This window comes from Staurois parvus, unplaced genomic scaffold (genome assembly GCF_062004578.1).
Source record: "Staurois parvus isolate SC_StPar_1 unplaced genomic scaffold, SC_StPar_1.0 ptg000299l, whole genome shotgun sequence".
Taxonomy (NCBI): Eukaryota; Metazoa; Chordata; class Amphibia; order Anura; family Ranidae; genus Staurois; species Staurois parvus.
This window is the reverse complement of record NW_028318095.1, coordinates 21,882,362-21,896,140: the sequence shown is the minus strand read 5'-3', so window position 1 is coordinate 21,896,140 and position 13,779 is coordinate 21,882,362.

Genomic DNA, 13,779 nt, shown 5'->3' with positions numbered 1-13,779 from the left:
AGACACCCCGAAAATCAAAGTGAAATAATTATGCAGCAGTGGCTGGTCCATTTTGCTGAAATTTCATTGCAGCAACTCAAAATAGTACTCAGTATTTTGTATAGCCCCCAGGTGTTTGTATGCATGCCTGGCAACGTCGGGGCATGCTCCTAATGAGAGGACAGATGGTGTCCTGGATTATTTCCTCCCAGATCAGGACTAGGGCATCACTGAGTTCCTGGACAGTCTGAGGTGCAACCTGGTGGCACCTGATTGACTGAAACATGATATCTCAAAGGTATTCTATTGGATTTAGGTCAGGCAAGTGTGGGGGTCATTCAATGGTATCAATTCCTTCATCCTCCAGGAACTGCCTGCATACTCTTGCCACATGAGGCCAGGCATTGTCATGCACCAGGAAGAACCCAAGACTCACCGCACCAGTGTAGGGTCTGACAATGGGTCCAAGGATTTCATCTGGATACCTAATGGCAGTCAGGGTGCCATTGTCGGGCCTTTAGAGGTCTGTGCATCCCTCCATGGATATGCTTCCCCAGACCATCACTGACCCACCACCAAAACTGTCATGCTGAATGATTTTACAGGCAGCATAATGTTCTCCATGGCTTCTCCAGACCCTTTCACGTCTGTCACATGTACTCAGGGTGAACCTGCTCTCATCTGTGAAAAGCACAGGGCGCCAGTGGCAGACCTGCCAATTCTGGTGTTCAGTGGCACATGCCAATCAAGCTCTATGGTGCCGGGCAGTGAGTACAGGGCCCACTAGAGGACATCAGGCCCTCAGGTCACCCTCATGAAGTCTGTTTCTGATTGTTTGGTCAGAGACATTCACACCAGTGGCCTGCTGGAGGTCATTTTGCAGAGCTCTGGCAGTGCTCATCCTGTTCCTCCTTGCACAAAGGAGTAGATACCGGTACTGCTGATAGGTTAAGGACCTTCTATGGCCCTGTACAACTCTCCTAGAGTAACTGCCTGTCTCCTGGAATCTCCTCCATGCTCTAGAGACTGTGCTAGGAAACACAACAAACTTTCTGACAATGGTACATATTGATGTGCCATCCTGGAGAAGTTGGACTCCCTGTGCAACCTCTATAGGGTCCAGGTATCTCCTCATGCTACCAGTACTGATACTGACCCTAGCCAAATGCAAAACTAGTGAAAAACAGTCGGAAAAGATTAGTAGGGAAACAAATGTCAGTGGCCTCCACCTGTAAAACCATTCCTGTTTTGGGGGTCGTCTCATTGTTGCCTATCTAGTGCACCTGTTATTTATTTAATTAACACCAAAGCAGCTGAAGCTGATTAACAACCCCTTCTGCTAGTTTGCTGATCAGATCAATATTCCAGGAGTGTAATTTGAGTTGACTTGATGCTATACTCTGATTAAAAATTGTTCCTTTAATTTTTTTTTTAATATGCTGTGTGTGTATATATATATATATATATATATATATATATATATCTGAAAAAGATATACAGTATATACTGTATATGTAACATTGAAAGGTCATTAAACATATAATAACTCTGCTTTTAGTATAGTGTAGAATCTATTTCCAGAGACCCATATACTTACAAACTGTATCCAATAACAACACTTATTCAAGCTGTCAACTTCCAGTAACATCAAACATTAGAGACTCCCTAATTGTCACACACACTTCAATGGGTGAAATGAATCTGTGGAGAGATTGAATGTGAAGGGCACAGAAGGTTGGAACGGAAAATACTAATTCTTGGCAAATGGTAAATTTCTTCAAACAGAAAATTTGGCTTATATAAACATGGGACTGCAGGCAGCAAAGGCTCCCATAGACCAAGTACCCAACAAATATAATAAAGACCAAACAACATTAATGCCATAGAAATGGCTGTGGCACTTTATTGGTTTACAATAAATACACAAATAATACCAAGAAATATTGAGCAATACATCAAAATCCATAAACCATTTTTTGCTCAGTTATTAGAACTCAAGCAGAATTCAACCGAATTTAAAACAAAATGTCCCCCCAGAATCCAGGGTTACAGAGAACCACATAAATTACCTACAACGGTGGGAGGAATGGGGGCTCTTTTGCGATGGCTGGCCCAATGTGTGAATCGCATTCCATCCTTTTATTAATCATCCCAAGTTTAAGTTTCCAAGAATTCCCATTGCCTGGATTTACCTCAGGGGTGTACATTCCAAATTCCTAAAGGTCCATAACACCAAAATACTGCATGAAAATATTTTATTTAAACAGTTCAAAGAGGTAAAAAAGAGTGTAAGATAGCGGCCGCAGTGTTGTGCCCCTCTTTAATGTTCTCTCAAAGGAAAAATCAAATCTATCAAATTGTTCAAATTATTTGCCTAATTCCGTTACCAATGCTGATTTTGACTTGTTAACTTAAATGTTAGCTAATTATTAATTAATAACAATTAATTATTCATAAATACTTTCATATCATGTTATATACATCCAGGTCAGGTTGGTTTTGTTCCTGGTCCCCAAACATCCCATGAAACTAGGCATGTACACGACCTCATTTCGCTCAATCAAATTGGGACAATGAAACCAACAGACATAATATGCTTTTATCAACTTACTAAAAGCACTAGATTCTATATTGTGGGACTACCTCTTTTTCACATTAGACAAATTTGGATTTGGACCCAAAATACTACAATTGTAAAATCTCTTTACAATAATGCTGAGGCTATTCTATCAATGAGAGGTTATAAATCTGAAATAATTTGTGCCCATACTCATCAAACATGTCCTCTGTCTCCAATCCTTTTTATAATCATTGAACCATTGGCTATAGTGAAACATCATGAAAATTCCAGCATTAAAAGTATTTCCACAGGAGGTTGTGAACATACAGTATGTCACATACAATGCATTATTTGCACATGACATTTTGATGCTCCTTGCTTTCCCAATGATATCTATATCAAACTTACTGAAATTATTAAATATTTTTTTCTACCAACATGGGGGTCAAATTAAAGATTCACAAACTATGAGCCTTAACTTGGACATACAGATTGTGAAAATGGTCAATAGTCAAATATTTTTGATTGGTCTTTTTCAAACTTGAACTGGATAATAAGATAAAATAGATTATTTCTGGAAGGTCTGGAATCCTTGGCTTAAGTATAAATCAGCTTGAACGTTACATGTTTGAATTTTTTTTTAACTCATGATAATTATTCCACAATCCCTTAACTTTCCTTTTTTGTCTTCTTTTTTTTCTCATTCCATTCCAATAAATGTTTATGAAAGACTATAGGATTTCAACACATTTATGATACAAATGTTTTATTTTCCTTTTTGAATCTAGAGTGGCAAGTGCGTTCCCTAGGATAGAAAACAGAGTGCTAAGCCGGGAAAAAGGGTGGTGGATCTTTCCTTAGATGCAGCACATATAGCCAAACACACAACCACACACTACATTGCAGCCAGACACCATCTTCGACCTTGTCACACTACCTGTCAATCTCCACTGATCCCTACTCTGGACGTGCAATTAATGGTTTACTGCCCCACAAACCATACTGGAGTGCACACAAAAATGCCTGCAAGTTGCATACCTATGATGTAGCTCAGGAACTCCAAGGTTAATGAAACACGAAACATCCTCCTGAGTGGGCCTAGTATCCTGGTGGGATGTCTACAAACTACAATGGCTAGTATGCCTGAAAAGAGAGGGAAGAAGGGTTAAAATAATAAAAAAACAGACATAATACATATTTGCCTATAAACGTAAATAGCCTTAGATACTGATACATTTGATACATTTCAAACACTTTGGTATATATGGATGCATTTTGCCTCTTCAGATGCTCTAAAGATGATGATTTCTGCTTATGAACCACCGCCACCATCCCGTTGACCCAGTTTCTCTGCAATTGATTGATAGCCATGCCAAGGATTCAGTTTGCTGAGTCATATACTCCTTTACTGCCAGTACCTAATATTACTGCTATACACAACCAGATCCAGTGGTTAGTATCCCCATCCCTTGTTTTGACCTAATCTTTATGCCTTCTTCCTATTTTTTTCCTCTTCTTTCTCTTCTATTGCTGTCCCAGGTTTTTGAGCCTACTTTATGTTCGCTATGTTTAAAAGGTAACTCCACTTTCATGGCAAATAAAAAATATATATGTAGCATATTCAATTGCGACTCAAGTTATATTGAATGCTATTAAAAACTATCTTTCCTTTTCAATCTGCAGCACTGTAATTTTCTGTGAAATACCATGCAATATGGCTACCTGGAGGTGTTCTGTACACAGAATGTGTACAGATTGCCCCCTGAAAATGTAATTTCCTGCTTGTGTGATTGGCTTGCTGATTTTCCCAGAAGGCTGCACTAAGATACAAGTACGATTTTGGCATCCCCTGCAACAAAAATGTAATTTTTGTTTTTGGTGAGCTACTCCCAAAGAGAAATCATGTCTAAATGGATGCAGACCCTTCAAATTTCCTCATTAGAGCCCTGCAGGTGCAGCAGGTGACTGATAATTAGCAAACCACCCATATAGAAACAATCTGCACATGGACACAGACAAACAAACAGCTATTCCTTCAGAATAACAAAAGGTAGGAATCTGCAACAAAGTTTATTAAAATTCTGACATAGATCACCTAGAGAGAATTTTTTTTTTCTCAACAAAAGTGGAGATACTCTTTACGTTACCCTCTTTGAAATTGACAAACCAATTGTATAGGGGGTTTTGGTAACATCGTTTATGACAGTGCCCTTTTTTCTGGCATATCATGCCTCTCCCCTGCTGTGTCATACTTCTGGAGGTGCTATGTCATAGAGATAGTATTTTTCCTTTAATCCTTTACTGAGATAATGCTACTCTGTAAAGTTATAATATTACTTATGTCTCCTGACCTGTGATCACTTTCTGTTATTCGGTACCTGATTACCATTTATTTATATTATTATTTTTTCTGAAACTGAATAAATATAAATTTGCCTATAAACAGATACAAAGAAAAGAATGGACCCCAAACATAAAAACAAAAACAACACAAAATAAAAGGACCAAGATAGAATAACATAAATGAGATTAAACAAACCAAATCCAATTATAACAGGAAAGAGCTCACACTCTGTATTGTAATCATGTTAGCATACATAGTAGATTAATACTATAATCTACAATTGAGAGGGAAGAGCTATGTTGTATATATACAATGAATATCAAAACAATCTTGAGAGTACAAGACTAGCATATGAATATTTACTGTATATATATATATATATATATATATATATATTTACTGTATATATATATATAAAATGTATAGTTAGGGACCAACACGGGGAAATAAAATTATCCACAATGAAGCTATGAAAAGGAAACAAAACTGATTTGTGTATTCAAACCAAGGGGCATAGTGGTTCTAAGGCCATAAATCCATTTGGTTTCACTTTGCAGGGTTTGTTTGTCAAAATTGCCACCTCTAGGATTAGAAGTTGATTATTTTCAAAGCAATAAAGGATAAGCCAGTCTGGTAATTGTGGCACTGTGAAAAATGGCTCCCTCTTGAAGATTGGAGATTTACATTTGCACATGAATAAGTATACAAATCCAATTGTTTGACAGTTAACAAAGTGTGTAGGATTGTATAATTTGCATCATAGCAACCTGAATCTCATTGCAGTGCAAAAATACTTACAATAAGAACTTATGTCACATAAATGTACCATGAGGATGGTGCTCACAAGGGTCTCCTCTGATATCTGGTGAATAATCGCTAGGCACCAATTAGTTCCATAATAATAAACCCTTTAATAAAGTAATATCTGGAGCATTATCTATAACTTTAAACTATCTTTGTGACCATGTAAAGCCTAGGATACTACTTCAGGTTACCATCTCAGACTCCGGTGACTAGCATTCATGGGCGCAAGTGTAGAGATACCCTGTCCCGGCTCTATGCACACACTTTAGGATAAAGAGTCCAAAACGATAAACACTGACATAGCCCAAGTTATATATCCTAGAGTTTGAACTGTCTTGTCATTCTGTAAGATGTGCCAGTGCTTATTCAAGATAGAAAAAAAAAAAGCTTACTCTCTGAATTTACAGTAACTGTGTTATAATCCAAGTTTTTTCAAAGTTACTTGACATGATTGCTTGTCTTGATAAGAGAAAAGATTTTGGGTCTACTTTTAGCACATTGTATGCTTGCTTTAGGATGTGCTCTCACCCCTTTTAATTAAACAAGTATTTTTTTTTTTTTAGCCTCCAACTCAAATACTCTATCTCATGTAAGATTATGCTTAAACAACACATATGATCCTATAGGCATACCCTGAAACAATTGTCTATGCTTAGAACCGTAGGCATGTGAAATGGTATTGCCAGCAAGTCTGTATCATCATCATTTTTAAAATCAAAAGATCCAAAAATTAGGTTTGATGGGCACTCAATATAACAGATTGAATGCATTGCATTACAAAATGCATGCAATAATTTGTTAAAGACCAAAGAATAAAAAATATCACTAAGATACCTGTGCCATGGTAGACTGACACTTATTAACATAAAAAAAATACTACACACATCACCTCAGGTTTTGGTTTACGTATAATGGGGCACAGATAATCCCTACTGCAACTCCCTGTACCTGGAGGAAGTGGGAACCATTAAATGTATAAACATTGTGTGTCAAAATAAACTCTGAAAGTTGCAAAATGAACTCTCGATAGTCATGCCACTCAGTCCCTAATCCCTCTAAAAACAGATCTACTATTGCAAAGCCTTTTTGATGTGGAATACTTGGACATAATAGGGTGGATTTACTAAAACTGGAGAGTGCAAAAACTGGTGTATCTGTGCTTGGTAACCAATCAGCTTCTAACTTCAGCTTGTTCAATTAAGCTTTGACAAAAACCTGGAAGCGGATTGGTTTCTGTGCAGAGTTGCACCAGAGTTTGCACTCCAGTTTTAGTGAATCAACCCCACAGTCTCAACATCAATAGATACTAACAAGATGTCATGGGGTATGCTTAGCCCATCCAAAGTAGTCAGTAATTGAATACCATCTTTTAAATAGGATGGTAATCTTTCCACATGAAGACGAAGATAGTCATCTACCACTTTAGTAGTATTATAAGTAAGACAGCGTACTCCGGAGATAATAAGTCTGACGGGTGGATTTTGAGTTCTTTTTGGTAAAGCGTAAAATGCTGGAGTAACATAGGTCTACAATGTTTCTTCTTAATTGCTGGCATAAATGTGATTTCCAGGTATTGGAGACTGGTGGCTCCCCCCATAATTGCTTACTGGTTTATGGAATTTATAAGCATTGGTACAACATCACAATAAAGCATTTTCAACATGCATGGCTACCTGGCGTGTCTGGATATTCTTTTTTGGATTCCCCTCACTTTAAAATTATATTACATGTGGATCCAGCAGTAATGCTGTTGAGGTATACCCCCCCCCAACAACCACTGCTGTCTCCCCCCCACCACCCCTTGTTTTTCTTCTTTCTCCTGTGCTCCTCCCCTTTTCTTCACCACACTCTACATTTCAATTCACTCCCTAGTCCATCTCACTTCCCACATTGGTAACAAACGAATCCCAGAGCTCTGCTCTCTACAGCGACCCTCACATCTGACAAAAGATACTTTGATATGTTTCCTATATCATTCACACTCCAAGACTCACTGAATGATCTTGGTGACAGACTGAACTCTGGTCTTTTTGACCTGTTCTTTTAAGTACACTTGACGTTTTTACAGCGCCTGTTTTTGGATTTTGATGTTTTTTTCTACAGCTAGTAACACCCCCCCCCCCCCAGCATGTTATACTATGTGTCCATGCACACATAGACTGTAATCAATGTTTTTTGGCTGGGACGGTTTTTGGCTGGAAAAAAAACCCCCAGGACTAGAGGGTTTCTAGAGGAGTTTTTTAGCTGCAAAAACGCTCTAACACTGGAAAACGTGGTAAAGCGGTGCAAACTGGCATTTTTGGATGTTTTTTTGTCCAAAAAATGCTAAAAACCGCAAACGTGGGAAAACACCACTAAACGCAGCAAAATACAGCTAAGCACTAATGCAAAAACTCTAAAAAAAGCTGAAAAACTCACGTTTTTAACGTGACTTTACACAGCTAACGCTACCAGCGTTATCAAAACGTCCAATGTGCATGAGGACTGTTATGCACAATATATTGTTACCTCCAGATAATATTAAGCAACTCTCTTCTTATTGACATATTCTTATGTACAGTACTTTGAATCAGATGCATCTGTTCATTCTAATGGCAACGTTTTGTGGACTTGTATGATTTTTCTCCTTTTTTTTCTGTACTTTGATATGATAAAAGAATAAAACATTATCCTCCTAACCACGACCCCCTGGCAAATTATGACATTTCTGTCATACATGTAAAATATTTTTTTTCCTAGAAAATAACTCAGAACCCCCAAACATTATATATTTGTTAAGCAGAGGCCCTAAAAAATAAAATGGTGGGTGTTGCAATTGTTTATGTCACGCAGCGGTTTTGCAAACGCAAATTTTGGGAAAAAATACACTTTAATAAACTTTAGTGCACGCAAACACTACAACAAGCTACAGTACATTAAATTATCCATAGGCAATGCTTTAGAGGTTACCACTTTAAATTTACACAGGAGGTGTGGTGCTCTCGTTCTGACATTCACGGTGATACCTCATACATGTGGTGCAGGGGCTGACTGATAACTCATGGGGCCCCCAGGCAACAGGGGATCATGGGGCCCCTGTGTCCTTGCCCAAACTTAAAAAAGCCTATGCAAAAGTTTCCAAATGGTCAGTCCTTCCAATCTGGCATTGTACCGATACGTCACTGGACTGAAAGTGGTCAAAAAATGTTGCAGTAATAAAGCAAATCATTTTCAAAAATATCAAAAGTTTGTTTACAGAGCAATTGACTTTCTAAGGCCAAATCAATGATGATTATTTTCATATATATTCACATGTTGATCTTTATCTAGGATTATGATTACTTTTCCAAAGTTTTTATTGCAATATTATATTATTGCAACCCAGCTGACCTTTATTCTGATCTTTCAAAACTTCTATAAATAGCTCCACAATAGTATTAGTCTGCATGGGAGTAACATTTTTAGATTCATTAAAATAAATCACTTGTTTCATTAGGCATATAAACTGCTTCATTCACTTCTAATTCTTCAACATCACAATCTAATTGAACACAAGCTCCCTCCTCTTTTATTCAATAAGAGTCTTTAAAATCTGATAATCTTGTCCTTCCACTCAGATAATTGTCTTTGTAATGGTCCTTCATTTTGTTTACTCTTGCAGCTATGTAACACTTTTAAATGTAATGTGCACAAAAAAGAAGTAAACATCTTTTACCATTTTAACCCCTTGGCGCTGTCGCCTCCCGACCTTTCAAGGTGTTTGGGGCTGGGTGTATGGCTTTTACACCCATAAAGGCTGTAAAAGCAATAATTTCTCCTTATCTCTGGCTGCATTCTTGCAGCCATTGAGAAATACTGTGTGAACTGTGATTGGTCACAGCTTGTCACATGGTACAAGGCTGTTGTGAATAGCCTTGTACCATGTGATCTCTGAAATCATTCACAGATTTCACACGTAGTAAGCAATGATGTCAGAAGTGACATCTTGCTTACTCCTATTCATGTGATCACTAATTGGCCAATCAGTGATTACATGATCGGGACCTCACACAGAGGTCCCGTACAGCGATCGGTGTTCTGCTGTGTCGCAGTGCCGTGTGCTCCCAGAGAGTGTGCAGTCCAAAATGGCAGGCACCGTTTATGAACGGCAACTCGCCCCTGCACTGCCACCTTCCGGCTGTTTATATACATGGGCCGGACGGGAAGTGGTTAAAGGTTATCCAAATTCAGCGAAAACCTATGAAAATGCAGCTTACCAGTCCTTAGATGTGATGGCTGCATTTTTGTTAGAATTTTTCATCCTTTACTTTCACCTGATAGTCCTGTAAAGCCCTTTTGTTAATTAGGTGTTATCAGTTCTCTTTTGCACTTAGGCTGTTACAGACACAGCACAGAGAACTGGAGAGCTGGAGCTGCATGCTCCAATCTCTCTGCTGGTCTCTGTGCCCACCTCAGGTTTGGAGGGAGGAGGAGGGTTGTTAACCCTGCAGTCCCTGCTTGTGTAATATAATCACTGCATAGGTAGAGGGAGGGATGTGAGTTGTGCTCCCTCACATCCTGTACACCAAGTCACACAAAGCTGGGATCTCAAGTGGTGAAGATAGATCTGAAACAGGTCCATCTGCTTAGTAAATGTAGTGCACACCACTATGGAGAGTTTCCTGCACCATTATGAAGGTACAAGAAGCTTAGTTAGTTGCCTGGAACACGCTCAGGTTGTCAGAACATATTCTGCCAACCAGCATTTATTACAAAGGAATGAGATAATAAGGATAGCTGGTCATGTTTAGTGATTTCAAATGCTCCTCTTTAAAATATATACTGTTCAATCAACTGGAAATCTCCTTTTAGTTAGCTATTTCTGAATTCTAATCATCACTTACCATCAGACAGGCTTTTATTCATCATTTGCCATTTACTGGAACAGCTATTACCACTGTAATAAATACAAGATAGGATGGGAGAATTCATGTAATGCGGAGTTCCGGCCCCTGCCCAAAAAAAATTTAAAGTCAGCAGGTACAAATACTGTAGCTGCTGATGTTTAATATTAGGGCACTTACCTGTTCAGGGATCCAGCAGTGTCCTCACCACAAGCCGATTCTTCAACTGGCTGTTGGGTGCTGGTGCCACCATCTTGACTAAGGGACACTGGAGTAAAGCCTTGCAGCTTCACAGCCAGTTTCCTACTGCGCATGCACGAAATGTGCTGCGCATCATGAATGGGCCGCAGTCATTTGGGACCTATGAAGTTTAGCAGAAGGCTGCGGGGGTGGGCAACTTCCGTCTCAGTTCGCAGTGGTGAACTAAGATGGAAGTAGGAGCAGGTACCTTTCAAAACAAGGTACCCACTCCCACCTATGGTTGCCACCATCCCTAATATGTCCACATACTTTTTCATATTTACCTTTAATGGGGATTTTGAAGGCAACCAAACATTTTTCTAAAAAACATCTACAGTATTACATATTCATAAAATCTGTTTTTGTTAAAAAAAACAAAGATAGTGGTAGTGGTCGAGAGTTTCCACTAACATGGGCCAGACATCTGCTCCATAACTTGAATCAACTCCTGCTATAAGTTTTCTATATTAATTTGTCAAAATCCCAGCGGTAAATATTAAACAGTATGTTGGGAGAATTCAGTGCTGGCAGTGATTATGATAATCCCTGCTCTGTCTAACCATTAACACACAGGAACCATGGGAGCCCCTTATCCATAGATGATTTGATTTTCTTTCCTTCCACTAAGGATGTAAATTAAGAAAATCACTTACTTCCATGGAGCTATTGTCTTCTGTTGGTGGAAAGCCTTCCCTGCCCGCAGAACACAATGATTACTGCAGGCAGATATAGCCACTGGCAGTAATCGCTTACAAAAATATGGCAGGCTAGGTGTACTGAAGTTGATTAAAGGATTGACTGCAGTACAATCAACCTGCCCATAGATGAATCGAATCTCGGCCAGTCCCTGCTGAGTAGATTTGATCCATCTATGGCTAGCTTAAAAATCTTTTGTGTGGAACTTGGTGGGTTGAGTTAGCTCCTGGTTTCTAATGTGTTTTGGATACTCCAGCACAACCAGTTAGGAACTAGCATGTATTATCCTACCAATGTGTTAAATAAATGACAGCTGAAATCTTGTTAGTTGCTATAAAAAACACATCTATTTTCCATCTCTCTATGTTTTTCCATCCCTTTTTTAGGATTTTATTAAAGAAAACCTGTAATGAGGAAAATACTAGTCCCCTGAATGTTCAGCTGATCCCATCAGTCCCATCAGTACTATTCAAGACCAAGCATCAAGTACAACAAGGACTGTAGGACCTCCTTGTGATGGTCAGATTCAAACCAAAGCATGGAGGTGCCACCAAGAGAATTTGTCAGGTGGTTTGCGTCTCCAGCATTGACCAAGAACTGAAATGTCACCTTTTACCTTTAGGTTCTTAATAATAAGCATGAAGGTGCCACCAATAGAAATTGATATGTGTTTTACCCCTCCAGCATTGACTAAGAACTGAAATATTACCATTTAACTTTAGGTCCTTGATAATGAAAGCAACTGAGGATGAAAGCCCATCAAGCTCTGGAACCAGGGCCAGTGCTTCCACTAGGCAAACTAGACAGCCACCTAGGGCGCACTGCCACCTAGGGGTGCCTGGGTGCATCTCAGGCCGGCACTTCATGAATGATCCTCCAGCTGAAGGGAGGGGTGGCAAAGGGGAGGAAGAAAGGACAGAGGAAGATGTCGGGTGTCTGGGGCCAGTGCAGCAGCTGAGCTGCCATTCCTTCCAGTGTTCCTCTCAGACTCAGTCCCTTACTGCAAGTCAGCTGGTGGCTGCTGATCACTGTGGAGTTCCAGCCCTTCTCTTCCCATCCACCAGCGGAGGTGGAGTTGTGCCTGAGGAGGAAGGTAATGTCTGATTCTGATGTCTCGTGTTTGTATGATTGTGACCCGGCTGGCCATCCATCACATGTGCAATATGTCAGTGAGTAATGACATCACCACGATCCCACATCCTGCTGATCTGTGTCAGTGTTGGTGGTGGTGTGTTGTGTCGGATCTGTCCCTGTGTGGGATTGCTCAGTTCAGCTGCCTTATCTCTCCCCATTGCCTGGTGAAATCCAGCCTGGGATCTGTCAGAGTGTGGAGCCATCATCCTCCACTCGCTGCAACTGTCACCCTGTCACTGCCAGCCACAGACACAGTCCGTCCGTGATGCAAATTAAAAGAAATTTAGCAGTTTGATGTTTTGTTGATTTAATATTTTCTGTTTTTTAAATTTTTTTATTTTTGTTTGGGGGGGGGGTGCAAGTAGCTGGTCTTGCCTAGGGTGCAAAATAGTCTAGCACCGGCCCTGTCTGGAACAGAGAATGTTAATATTTATTGCTATAGCTCATAGTTTAGCCTTGTAAACTATGATATACTGCATGTACGTACAGTAAAAACATACTATATATTGCTAATAATCTTGTTCATGTGCTCTGTGTTTAATAATAATGTCCGTGGGCTCCAGACATCTCAGGGCAAAAAGCTAGGTGCCATGCTGGATATTGATGGCTAATTGGTATTAATTTCTCCAAGATATGCCAGCACTGGAGGTGTCCCTACCTGCTCCATAACCATTAACTTTCATGATCAAGGTAATTTAACAATGCATGCTAATGGTTAATAGGGATATCTGTATAATACAAATCTTCTGACAGCCATATCTTGCCTTCACATCCAACAGCCCTCTAATGTCTATGTACAGCTTTAGTTTACTTAGCTCCTAAATCTCCTGAAACAAGCGAGGTAATGAAGCTGCACAGTGCAAAGCCAGCGGAGTCAGCAGTTTTGCCCAATGACACCATCACAAAACTGTGTCTTTTATTGAACTCTTTGTTTTCTGCTGATCCCCTGTGCTAGCACAAAATAATGAACAATATTGGCTAAGTTTACCCCTTCGGCTGAAAGACCACAGCTCACTTCTCATTCGCCTTTGTCCGTAATATGGGCTTAGAGTTCATAGGTATCTTTTCATTCAACTTAGACCACTCCTTTGAAAAGTTACAAAGAAAGTTTGGTGCAAGCAAATTCATGGCGTATATATTAGTGGGGAGGGGGCCTGGCT